The sequence below is a fragment of the Pleurodeles waltl genome, chromosome 12, assembly GCF_031143425.1.
Source record: "Pleurodeles waltl isolate 20211129_DDA chromosome 12, aPleWal1.hap1.20221129, whole genome shotgun sequence".
Taxonomy (NCBI): domain Eukaryota; kingdom Metazoa; phylum Chordata; class Amphibia; order Caudata; family Salamandridae; genus Pleurodeles; species Pleurodeles waltl.
The window spans coordinates 135,562-148,990 of NC_090451.1; the positions used below are offsets into that span (position 1 = coordinate 135,562).

Below are 13,429 nucleotides of genomic sequence, written 5' to 3' on the forward strand. Positions count from 1 at the left end.
AAATATTGATGACATTATTAATGTATTGATTGATATATTGATTAGCTATCTCGTCCCATCCTAGGTGTCTCTCAACTGGGTCAAACGATTCAACACCAACCATCCCCAGATTTCACGATGTGGCTGACAGAGGGATATACTTTACATAAGAACATAATGGGGCAGCGGAGGCATCCTTTAAAAACTGGAAGTTGAGAAGTATTTCGTTGTATCCAATGAGCGCTCCACGCAAAAATATACAACAAATATAATGCTTCTGTAATTCAAGTGCGCGCTAATTGGTCATTTCCTTTTTTACAACCCTGAAACTGTAAAGAAAATGGGAGTTGCCTAAACAAAATTAGAAAATGTATGATGCATTGGCCGGGAATCGAACCCGGGCCTCCCGCGTGGCAGGCGAGAATTCTACCACTGAACCACCAATGCTTACTAGAGAGTGGCACACTGTATGTATATATATATAGTGTAGCACAGACGGCTGGAAGCAGTTTATACATTGTAGGCGTTGTGTTTTAAGTACCAGAAACACCTGCCACATGTCCCTTCACACTGTACATTCCCCTGAGAACCTTTGCTGGGTCTCTACAGCACGAGGGTGCTTCATGGCCATCAGTATTTAGGGGTTATCCTTCACCGCCAAGAACGCCCTTATAGAGCAAGGGAAAGGAACAACAGCAGCAACAGTCACAACATCTAAATAGCCGACTACAGCACAGCCTGATGCGTGTCAGAGCTCTAGAGAAAACAAAGAGCTCCGGGAGCACGCGGGCCCCGTGACCTGTTAATGCTGCGGGTGCACTGCCATCAGGACCGTGCACCAACTATCGCTCTTTGTTATCACTCACCAGGCGGCACATGGGCCACTCTTCCTTAACTGCATTTAGGATCTATGTAAAACCTGTTAGGGTCCTAAGAGTGCAGCGGTTATGAGTATTTAACAATATCTTTATCTTCTTCAGAAAAAAATAACCCGCTGTGGTATTATGTAGGTACTGTGTTTTGCAATGTTTCGTTTGTGTTACCTACGAGCTCTCAAGGATGGAAGTCATTTTTTATGAAAAACACAGAGAGGAATATTATCCATCGATTGAGTGCCTGTTGAGATTGCCGGCCCATTTTGGAATTTTTTTGCTCTTATTGCAGTGTCTGGTTAACGAAAAGTTGTGATGCTGATGTGGAAGATTTAGACCTAACAACAGTTTGGCAATCAGTGTTTTCGTTCTCTCTTTGTTATTGTTGCTGATATTTCATTCTAACACTTTGTGCTGACATGACTTCTCCTAGATGTAAAGGAGATTCTCATGGACTCCCTTGATAACTGAATGGCATCGTGTTGTCAGTTCTTGTTCAGTCCTTAAAACTGAGCAGACTAGATTACTGTAAATTACTTTAAAGGGGTCTTTCCAGCAAAATGATCAAAAAGCTTCAGTTTATACAAAATGTTCCTGCTCGTCTGATGTATATTGTGCCAGAATGTACACATGTAACGCCACTGCTTCAGTCTTTACATTGGTTACCCTTCTCTGAGGACCTTTCTCCATTTCTTATATTGCCCTATTCTCTACCTAATCCACGATGACTGTTTGGGGTTTATGAACCCACCTACACTCTTAAATCTAACTCCTTTTTAGTATTCGTCCCCATTTTTAAAAAAAATCACGGCTAGTAGGTTGAGCTTTTTCTAAAACCACTGCCTCCAAGTGGAAACATTTTCCCTTCAATTTATGTTCTCAAACCAGTCCACCTTTACTTTGTAAACTTTTGGAAGCCCATTGTAAGAGGCTGGACTGGCTTGTAGTGAGTACCAAGGGGTACTTGCACCTTGCACCAGGCCCAGTTATCCCTTATTAGTGTATAGGGTGTCTAGCAGCTTAGGCTGATAGATAATGGTAGCTTAGCAGAGCAGCTTAGGCTGAACTAGGAGACGTGTGAAGCTACTACAGTACCACTTAGTGTCATATGCACAATATCATAAGAAAACACAATACACAGTTATACTAAAAATAAAGGTACTTTATTTTTATGACAATATGCCAAAGTATCTTAGAGTGTACCCTCAGTGAGAGGATAGGAAATATACACAAGATATATATACACAATAGCAAAAATATGCAGTATATTCTTAGAAAACAGTGCAAACAATGTATAGTTACAATAGGATGCAATGGGGAAACATAGGGATAGGGGCAACACAAACCATATACTCCAAAAGTGGAATTCGAACCACGAATGGACCCCAAACCTATGTGACCTTGTAGAGGGTCGCTGGGACTATTAGAAAATAGTGAGAGTTAGAAAAATAACCCTCCCCAAGACCCTGAAAAGTGAGTGCAAAGTGCACTAAAGTTCCCCTAAGGACAAAATAGTCGTGTTAGAGGAATAATGCAGGAAAGACACAAACCAGCAATGCAACAACTGTGGATTTCCAATCTAGGGTACCTGTGGAACAAGGGGACCAAGTCCAAAAGTCACAAGCAAGTCGGAGATGGGCAGATGCCCAGGAAATGCCAGCTGCGGGTGCAAAGAAGCTTCGACTGGACAGAAGAAGCTGAGGTTTCTGCAGGAACGAAAAGGGCTAGAGACTTTCCCTTTGGTGGACGGATCCCTCTCGCCTTGGAAAGTCGTGCAGAAGTGTTTTCCCGCCGAAAGAACGCCAACAAGCCTTGCTAGCCGCAAATCGTGCGTTTGGCGTTTCTGGACGCTGCTGGGGCCCAGGAGGGACCAGGAGGTCGCAAATTGGACCTGAAGAGAGAGGGGACGTCGAGCAAGACAAAGAGCCCTCACTGAAGCAGGTAGCACCCGGAGAAGTGCCGGAAACAGGCACTACGAGGATGCATGAAACGGTGCTCGCCGAAGTTGCACAAAGGAGTCCCACGTCGCCGGAGACCAACTTAGAAAGTCGTGCAATGCAGGTTAGAGTGCCGTGGACCCAGGCTTGGCTGTGCACGAAGGATTTCCGCCGGAAGTACACAGGGGCCGGAGTAGCTGCAAAGTCGCGGTTCCCAGCAATGCAGCCCAGCGAGGTGAGGCAAGGACTTACCTCCACCAAACTTGGGCTGAAGAGTCACTGGACTGTGGGGGTCACTTGGACAGAGTCGCTGGATTCGAGGGACCTCGCTCGTCGTGCTGAGAGGAGACCCAAGGGACCGGTACTGCAGCTTTTTGGTGCCTGCGGTTGCAGGGGGAAGATTCCGTCGACCCACGGGAGATTTCTTCGGAGCTTCTGGTGCAGAGAGGAGGCAGGCTACCCCCACAGCATGCACAAGCAGGAAAACAGTCGAGAAGGCGGCAGGATCAGCGTTACAGAGTTGCAGTAGTCGTCTTTGCTACTATGTTGCAGGTTTGCAGGCTTCCAGCGCGGTCAGCAGTCGTTTCCTTATCAGAAGGTGAAGAGAGAGATGCAGAGGAACTCGGATGAGCTCTTGCATTCGTTATCTAAAGTTTCCCCAGAGACAGAGACCCTAAATAGCCAGAAAAGAGGGTTTGGCTACCTAGGAGAGAGGATAGGCTACTAACACCTGAAGGAGCCTATCAGCAGGAGTCTCTGACGTCACCTGGTGGCACTGGCCACTCAGAGCAGTCCAGTGTGCCAGCAGCACCTCTGTTTCCAAGATGGCAGAGGTCTGGAGCACACTGGAGGAGCTCTGGACACCTCCCAGGGGAGGTGCAGGTCAGGGGAATGGTCACTCCCCTTTCCTTTGTCCAGTTTCGCGCCAGAGCAGGGGCTAAGGGGTCCCTGAACCGGTGTAGACTGGCTTATGCAGAATTGGGCACATCTGTGCCCAACAAAGCATTTCCAGAGGCTGGGGGAGGCTACTCCTCCCCTGCCTTCACACCATTTTCCAAAGGGAGAGGGTGTCACACCCTCTCTCAGAGGAAGTTCTTTGTTCTGCCATCCTGGGCCAGGCCTGGCTGGACCCCAGGAGGGCAGCTGCCTGTCTGAGGGGTTGGCAGCAGCAGCAGCTGCAGTGAAACCCCAGGAAGGGCAGTTTGGCAGTACCAGGGTCTGTGCTACAGACCACTGGGATCATGGGATTGTGCCAACTATGCCAGGATGGTATAGAGGGGGCAATTCCATGATCATAGACATGTTACATGGCCATATTCGGAGTTACCATGGTGAAGCTACATATAGGTAGTGACCTATATGTAGTGCACGCGTGTAATGGTGTCCCCGCACTCACAAAGTTCAGGGAATTGGCTCTGAACAATGTGGGGGCACCTTGGCTAGTGCCAGGGTGCCCTCACACTAAGTAACTTTGCACCTAACCTTTACCAGGTAAAGGTTAGACATATAGGTGACTTATAAGTTACTTAAGTGCAGTGTAAAATGGCTGTGAAATAACGTGGACGTTATTTCACTCAGGCTGCAGTGGCAGGCCTGTGTAAGAATTGTCAGAGCTCCCTATGGGTGGCAAAAGAAATGCTGCAGCCCATAGGGATCTCCTGGAACCCCAATACCCTGGGTACCTCAGTACCATATACTAGGGAATTATAAGGGTGTTCCAGTAAGCCAATGTAAATTGGTATAAATGGTCACTAGCCTGTTAGTGACAATTTGGAAAGAAATGAGAGAGCATAACCACTGAGGTTCTGATTAGCAGAGCCTCAGTGAGACAGTTAGTCACTACACAGGTAACACATTCAGGCACACTTATGAGCACTGGGGCCCTGGGTTACCAGGGTCCCAGTGACACATACAACTAAAACAACATATATACAGTGAAAAATGGGGGTAACATGCCAGGCAAGATGGTACTTTCCTACACAACCCCCCCCAAACGAAGGACAATAAGACTAGCCATTACCTGATGAGTCTTCATTGTCTAAGTGGAAATATCTGGAGAGTCCATCTGCATTGGAGTGGCTACTCCCAGGTCTATGTTCCACTGTATAGTCCATTCCCTGTAGGGATATGGACCACCTCAACAATTTAGGATTTTCACCTTTCATTTGTTTTAGCCAAAGTAGAGGTTTGTGGTCTGTCTGAACAATGAAGTGAGTGCCAAACAGGTATGGCCTCAACTTCTTCAGAGCCCAGACCACAGCAAAGGCCTCCCTCTCAATGGCAGACCAACGCTTTTCTCTAGGGGTCAACCTTCTACTAATAAAAGCAACAGGTTGATCCTGGCCCTCAGAATTAAGTTGTGATAGGACTGCCCCAATTCCTAATTCAGATGCATCAGTTTGGACATAGAATTTTTTAGAGTAACAAGGGCTTTTCAGGACAGGTGCAGAGCACATGGCCTGCTTCAGCTCCTCAAAAGCTTTCTGACAGTTTGCTGTCCATAATACCTTTTTAGGCATTTTCTTGGATGTGAGGTCATTAAGAGGGGCTGCAATGGAGCCATAGTTCTTAATGAACCTCCTGTAATACCCAGTGAGGCCTAGGAAGGCTCTCACCTGAGTCTGAGTGGTAGGGGGAACCCAATCAATAATAGTTTGGATTTTCCCCTGAAGTGGTGCAATCTGTTCCCCACCAACAAGGTGTCCCAGATAAACCACCTTACCCTGCCCTATCTGGCACTTTGAAGCCTTGATAGTGAGGCCTGCCTTTTGCAGGGCCTCCAAAACTTTCCATAGGTGGACCAGGTGATCATCCCAGCTGGAGCTAAAGACAGCTATATCGTCCAAATATGCTGCACTGAAAGCTTCCAGCCCTTGCAGGACTGTGTTCACCAACCTCTGAAAAGTGGCAGGTGCATTTTTCAAACCAAAAGGCATTACAGTAAACTGGTAATGTCCTCCAATGGTAGAAAATGCAGTCTTAGGTTTAGCATCTTCTGATAATTTGATCTGCCAATACCCTGCAGTCAAATCAAAAGTGCTTAGATACTTGGCAGATGCCAGTGTATCTATAAGCTCATCTGCCCTGGGTATAGGGTGAGCATCAGTTTTGGTTACCAAGTTGAGACCTCTATAGTCTACACAAAACCTCATTTCCTTCTTTCCATCTTTAGAATTGGGTTTTGGTACCAGTACCACAGGAGAAGCCCATGGACTGTCAGAGTGCTCAACCACTCCTAGTTCCAACATTTTCTGAACTTCTTGCTTTATGCAGTCCCTGACATGGTCAGGCTGCCTATAGATCTTACTTTTGACAGGTAAACTGTCTCCAGTATCTATAGTGTGCTCACACCAAGAAGTGGTGCCTGGCACAGTAGAGAAGAGTTCTGAAAATTGTCCTAGGAGATTTATGCAATTATCTTTCTGCTCAGCAGTAAGACAATCAGCCAAAACTACACCTTCCACAAGAGCATCTTGTTCTGTGGAAGAGAAGAGATCAGGTAGAGGATCACTGTCTTCTTCCTGTCCCTCATCAGTTGCCATGAGCAGGGTGAGATCAGCCCTGTCATAGTAGGGTTTCAGGCGGTTGACATGGAGCACCCTAAGGGGACTCCTGGCAGTGCCTAAGTCAACCAAGTAGGTGACTTCACCCTTCTTTTCAACAATTGTGTGGGGTCCACTCCATTTATCTTGGAGTGCTCTTGGGGCCACAGGCTCCAAGACCCACACTTTCTGCCCTGGTTGGTACTGAACCAAAACAGCCTTCTGATAATGCCATTGCTTCTGGAGCTCTTGGCTGGCCTGAAGGTTTTTACTGGCCTTTTTCATGTACTCAGCCATCCTTGATCTGAGGCCAAGTACATAATCCACAATATCCTGCTTAGGAGCTTTTAAAGGTTGTTCCCAACCCTCCTTTACAAGTGTGAGTGGACCCCTAACAGGGTGTCCAAAAAGAAGTTCAAAGGGGCTGAAGCCCACTCCTTTCTGGGGTACCTCCCTGTAGGCAAAAAGGAGGCATGGTAGAAGGATATCCCATCTCCTGCGGAGTTTTTCAGGGTGTCCCATAATCATGCCTTTGAGAGTTTTATTAAATCTCTCCACCAGTCCATTTGTTTGTGGATGATAGGGTGTTGTGAACTTGTACGTTACACCACACTCCTTCCACATGGCCTTTAAGTATGCAGACATGAAATTGCTTCCTCTGTCTGATACTACTTCCTTTGGGAAGCCCACCCTGGAAAATATTCCCAGGAGGGCCTTTGCCACTGCAGGAGCTGTAGTGGTCCTTAAAGGAATTGCTTCAGGGTATCTTGTGGCATGGTCCACTACCACCAAGATAAACCTATTGCCTGAAGCAGTAGGAGGGTCAAGGGGGCCAACTATGTCAACCCCTACCCTTTCAAAGGGAACCCCAACCACAGGCAGTGGGATAAGGGGTGCCTTTGGAGTGCCACCTGTCTTGCCACTGGCTTGACAGGTTTCACAGGACTTACAAAATTCCTTTGTGTCCTCAGACATCCTAGGCCAATGAAACAATGGAACCAATCTGTCCCAAGTTTTCATTTGACCCAGGTGCCCAGCTAGGGGAATGTCATGTGCCAGTGTTAGGAGGAACTTTCTGTACTCCTGAGGAATCACTAATCTCCTGGCAGCTCCAGGTTTAGGATCCCTATGCTCAGTGTACAAGAGGTTGTCCTCCCAGTAAACTCTGTGAGAGTCACTGACATCCCCATTAGCCTGTTTGACAGCTTGCTGTCTGAGACCCTCTAATGTGGGACAGGTTTGCTGTGCCACACTCAGCTCCTCCCTGGCAGGCCCCCCTTCACCCAAAAGCTCAGCAGTGTCTGCTTCCAGCTCCTCTGGTGTAGGTTCTGCACAGGGAGGGAATTCTTCTTCCTCGGAAGTAGAATCCACTGTAGAGGGAGGGATAGTAGGAAGTGGTTTGCTTCTACTAGCCCTAGCTTTAGGGAGCACTTGGTCCATTGTTCCAGGATCCAAGCTTCCCTGTCCTTTTTGCTTTTTGGCCTGAGCCCTTGTCAAAGCAAAAATATGCCCTGGGATGCCCAGCATTTCTGCATGGGCCTCCAACTCCACATCTGACCAAGCTGATGTCTCCAAATCATTCCCTAATAGACAGTCTACAGGTAAATCTGAAGCTACCACAACTTTCTTTGGACCAGTTACCCCCCCCCAGTTGAGATTTACAACAGCCATGGGGTGGCTTTGTGTTATGTTGTGAGCATCGGTTACTTGGTACTGGTGTCCAAGTATGTGTTGTTCAGGGTGCACCAGTTTCTCAATCACCATTGTGACACTGGCACCTGTGTCCCTGTAGGCCTGGACCTCAACACCATTTATTAGGGTTAGTTGCTTCTACTTCTCCAAGTTATGGGGGCAAGCAACCAAAGTGGCTAAATCAATAGCCCCTTCAGAGACTAAAGTAGCCTCTGTGGTCTCCCTAATTAGACCAACCCCAACTAAATTACCAAAAGTGAGCCCAGCTACTCCCTTGGATTGGCTATTAGTAGGTTTGCTCCCAACACCACTGCTATTAGTAGGGACACTAGGTGTAGCAGTAGGGGTTGTAGTGGTAGGAGCTGTGGTGCCTTTCTTTGGACAACTGGGATCTGTTGTCCAATGGCCTTTTATTTTACATAAATAGCACCATGGTTTCTTTTCCTTGTTCTAATTAAAGGAGGATTTGGACCCACCACCCCCACCAGAGTGTTTTTGTGGGCCTGATGAAGACTCATTTTTAGATTTGTCCCCACCCTTGTCAGAAGACTTACCATCCTTCTTTTTGTTGCCATCTTTGTCACCCCCTGTATGAACTTTTCTGTTCACTCTTGTTCTGACCCATTTGTCTGCCTTCTTTCCCAATTCTTGGGGAGAGGTCAGATCAGAGTCCACCAAGTACTGGTGCAACAAATCAGACACACAATTATTAAGAATATGCTCTCTCAGGATTAAGTTATACAGGCTGTCATAATCAGTAACTTTACTGCCATGTAACCACCCCTCCAAGGCCTTCACTGAATGGTCAATGAAATCAACCCAGTCTTGTGAAGACTCCTTTTTGGTCTCTCTGAACTTTATCCTGTACTGTTCAGTGGTTAAGCCATAACCATCCAGGAGTGCATTCTTAAGAACTTGGAAATTATTAGCATCATTTTCTTTCACAGTAAGGAGCCTATCCCTACCTTTTCCACTAAATGATAGCCATAGGATAGCAGCCCACTGCCTTTGAGGGACATCCTGTACAACACAGGCCCTCTCAAGTGCAGCAAACCACTTGTTAATGTCATCCCCCTCCTTATAAGGGGGAACTATCTTGTGCAGATTCCTGGAATCATGCTCTTTTGCAGGATGACTATGGGGAATACTGCTGCTGCCACCATGGGTTTCTAAACCCAACTTCTGTCTTTCCTTCTCTAATTCAAAAGACTGTCTATCCAAATCCAGCTGTTGCTTTTTAAGCTTCAGTCTGGTTTTTTCCACCCTCAACTTATTGAGTTCCCTCTCTAACATTCTGTCATCAGGGTTGGTGGGAGGGACATTTCTAGAAACAGAGCTATGATGGGAATGAACAGAAGGAGACCTGTCCCTTACAGGAGCCACCCTAACAGCTTGGTTTACAGAAACATTACTACCAGTATGGTGAGAATATATGCTTTTGCTATGATGTGAGACAACACTATTTCTCTGGTGTGGCTCATCATCATTACCATCTATGCTAGACTGTCTAGTAATGGGCAGGCTAGGAAGTTTCTTTCCTGAATCTTTTCCTGGGGGAGTCCCTGAATCAGATTGAGAACTATTAGGTACTTTTTCAACAGATGGGGCACCTATGGCCTTATCCTGTTCTCTAAGCATGTTAAGTAACAGTTCCAAGGAAGGATTTTTCCCTACACTCAAACCTCTCTCTATACAGAGACTCCTTGCTCTTTTCCAGCTAAGGTTGTCATATGCAAGTTTGGACAGATCAACACTTTGGCCTGTGCCAGACATTTTTTAGAGAGAGTTAAAGTGATAGAAAAAGAGAAAAAAGTTTTCCGAACTTTTTGGAAAGACAGAAAAAACTTTTTAAACTTTTAAGAACTTTTTGAAAGTTTAGAAGTACTTTTCAGCACTTAGAAAAGAGTGAAAAGAGGAAATGCAAAACTTTTTGGCTATGTGTATATACACTGACCTTGTTTTGTATATTTTTCTCTTATGAAAAGTACAATGACAAGAGTGGTAAGTAGTCTCAAGCACTTATCCCACCACTGCACAACCAATGTAAGAGGCTGGACTGGCTTGTAGTGAGTACCAAGGGGTACTTGCACCTTGCACCAGGCCCAGTTATCCCTTATTAGTGTATAGGGTGTCTAGCAGCTTAGGCTGATAGATAATGGTAGCTTAGCAGAGCAGCTTAGGCTGAACTAGGAGACGTGTGAAGCTACTACAGTACCACTTAGTGTCATATGCACAATATCATAAGAAAACACAATGCACAGTTATACTAAAAATAAAGGTACTTTATTTTTATGACAATATGCCAAAGTATCTTAGAGTGTACCCTCAGTGAGAGGATAGGAAATATACACAAGATATATATACACAATAGCAAAAATATGCAGTATAGTCTTAGAAAACAGTGCAAACAATGTATAGTTACAATAGGATGCAATGGGGAAACATAGGGATAGGGGCAACACAAACCATATACTCCAAAAGTGGAATGCGAACCACGAATGGACCCCAAACCTATGTGACCTTGTAGAGGGTCGCTGGGACTATTAGAAAATAGTGAGAGTTAGAAAAATAACCCTCCCCAAGACCCTGAAAAGTGAGTGCAAAGTGCACTAAAGTTCCCCTAAGGACAAAATAGTCGTGTTAGAGGAATAATGCAGGAAAGACACAAACCAGCAATGCAACAACTGTGGATTTCCAATCTAGGGTACCTGTGGAACAAGGGGACCAAGTCCAAAAGTCACAAGCAAGTCGGAGATGGGCAGATGCCCAGGAAATGCCAGCTGCGGGTGCAAAGAAGCTTCGACTGGACAGAAGAAGCTGAGGTTTCTGCAGGAACGAAAAGGGCTAGAGACTTCCCCTTTGGTGGACGGATCCCTCTCGCCTTGGAGAGTCGTGCAGAAGTGTTTTCCCGCCGAAAGAACGCCAACAAGCCTTGCTAGCCGCAAATCGTGCGTTTGGCGTTTTTGGACGCTGCTGGGGCCCAGGAGGGACCAGGAGGTCGCAAATTGGACCTGAAGAGAGAGGAGACGTCGAGCAAGACAAAGAGCCCTCACTGAAGCAGGTAGCCCCCGTAGAAGTGCCGGAAACAGGCACTAAAAGGATGCGTGAAACGGTGGTCGCCGAAGTTCCACAAAGGAGTCCCACGTCGCCGGAGACCAACTTAGAAAGTCGTGCAATGCAGGTTAGAGTGCCGTGGACCCAGGCTTGGCTGTGCACGAAGGATTTCTGCCGGAAATACACAGGGGCCGGAGTAGCTGCAAAGTCGCGGTTCCCAGCAATGCAGCCCAGCGAGGTGAGGCAAGGACTTACCTCCACCAAACTTGGGCTGAAGAGTCACTGGACTGTGGGGGTCACTTGGACAGAGTCGCTGGATTCGAGGGACCTCGCTCGTCGTGCTGAGAGGAGACCCAAGGGACCGGTACTGCAGCTTTTTGGTGCCTGCGGTTGCAGGGGGAAGATTCCGTCGACCCACGGGAGATTTCTTCGGAGCTTCTGGTGCAGAGAGGAGGCAGGCTACCCCCACAGCATGCACAAGCAGGAAAACAGTCAAGAAGGCGGCAGGATCAGCGTTACAGAGTTGCAGTAGTCGTCTTTGCTACTATGTTTCAGGTTTGCAGGCTTCCAGCGCGGTCAGCAGTCGTTTCCTTATCAGAAGGTGAAGAGAGAGATGCAGAGGAACTCGGATGAGCTCTTGCATTCGTTATCTAAAGTTTCCCCAGAGACAGAGACCCTAAATAGCCAGAAAAGAGGGTTTGGCTACCTAGGAGAGAGGATAGGCTACTAACACCTGAAGGAGCCTATCATCAGGAGTCTCTGACGTCACCTGGTGGCACTGGCCACTCAGAGCAGTCCAGTGTGCCAGCAGCACCTCTGTTTCCAAGATGGCAGAGGTCTGGAGCACACTGGAGGAGCTCTGGACACCTCCCAGGGGAGGTGCAGGTCAGGGGAGTGGTCACTCCCCTTTCCTTTGTCCAGTTTCGCGCCAGAGCAGGGGCTAAGGGGTCCCTGAACCGGTGTAGACTGGCTTATGCAGAATTGGGCACATCTGTGCCCAACAAAGCATTTCCAGAGGCTGGGGGAGACTACTCCTCCCCTGCCTTCACACCATTTTCCAAAGGGAGAGGGTGTCACACCCTCTCTCAGAGGAAGTTCTTTGTTCTGCCATCCTGGGCCAGGCCTGGCTGGACCCCAGGAGGGCAGCTGCCTGTCTGAGGGGTTGGCAGCAGCAGCAGCTGCAGTGAAACCCCAGGAAGGGCAGTTTGGCAGTACCAGGGTCTGTGCTACAGACCACTGGGATCATGGGATTGTGCCAACTATGCCAGGATGGTATAGAGGGGGCAATTCCATGATCATACACATGTTACATGGCCACATTCGGAGTTACCATGGTGAAGCTACATATAGGTAGTGACCTATATGTAGTGCACGCGTGTAATGGTGTCCCCGCACTCACAAAGTTCAGGGAATTGGCTCTGAACAATGTGGGGGCACCTTGGCTAGTGCCAGGGTGCCCTCACACTAAGTAACTTTGCACCTAACCTTTACCAGGTAAAGGTTAGACATATAGGTGACTTATAAGTTACTTAAGTGCAGTGTAAAATGGCTGTGAAATAACGTGGACGTTATTTCACTCAGGCTGCAGTGGCAGGCCTGTGTAAGAATTGTCAGAGCTCCCTATGGGTGGCAAAAGAAATGCTGCAGCCCATAGGGATCTCCTGGAACCCCAATACCCTGGGTACCTCAGTACCATATACTAGGGAATTATAAGGGTGTTCCAGTAAGCCAATGTAAATTGGTATAAATGGTCACTAGCCTGTTAGTGACAATTTGGAAAGAAATGAGAGAGCATAACCACTGAGGTTCTGATTAGCAGAGCCTCAGTGAGACAGTTAGTCACTACACAGGTAACACATTCAGGCACACTTATGAGCACTGGGGCCCTGGGTTACCAGGGTCCCAGTGACACATACAACTAAAACAACATATATACAGTGAAAAATGGGGGTAACATGCCAGGCAAGATGGTACTTTCCTACACCCATCTTTAGTCTTTGTAATCTGATTTCACTTGCCAGTGATTAATGCTTTACTTAGCGCCAAGACACCTTTGGGTAATGGCGCACTCTATGAATAAATTGGCATAACAATTTGGAACATTTCCAGTGTAGAAAAATCCACTGCCTCCAAGAAAAACCAGAAACAACATACCTCTGCCACCAGTGAACCAGACACTCCCGTCACACTGGCTAATTCCTCAACACCACCCACATACCTCCAGCCTTCTGATCTGTTTTTGACTTGCTCACACACACTGTCTGTGCCTCTACTTCCACCTGTCTCACATAGTCCCCCTTTCCTGCACCCAATATCTGACACCCAAAGAACCCAAAAAGCACCAAACCATTGC

The 13,429-nt window shown here is 47.2% G+C and overlaps 1 non-coding gene across 1 annotated transcript; it reads right to left on the bottom strand.

Moving 5' to 3' along the window:
- Positions 1 to 355: 355 nt before the first annotated feature.
- TRNAG-GCC (transfer RNA glycine (anticodon GCC)) lies at positions 356 to 426 on the bottom strand. Its single transcript has one exon. It is a non-coding gene; the product is annotated as a tRNA-Gly (tRNA).
- Positions 427 to 13,429: the final 13,003 nt, after the last annotated feature.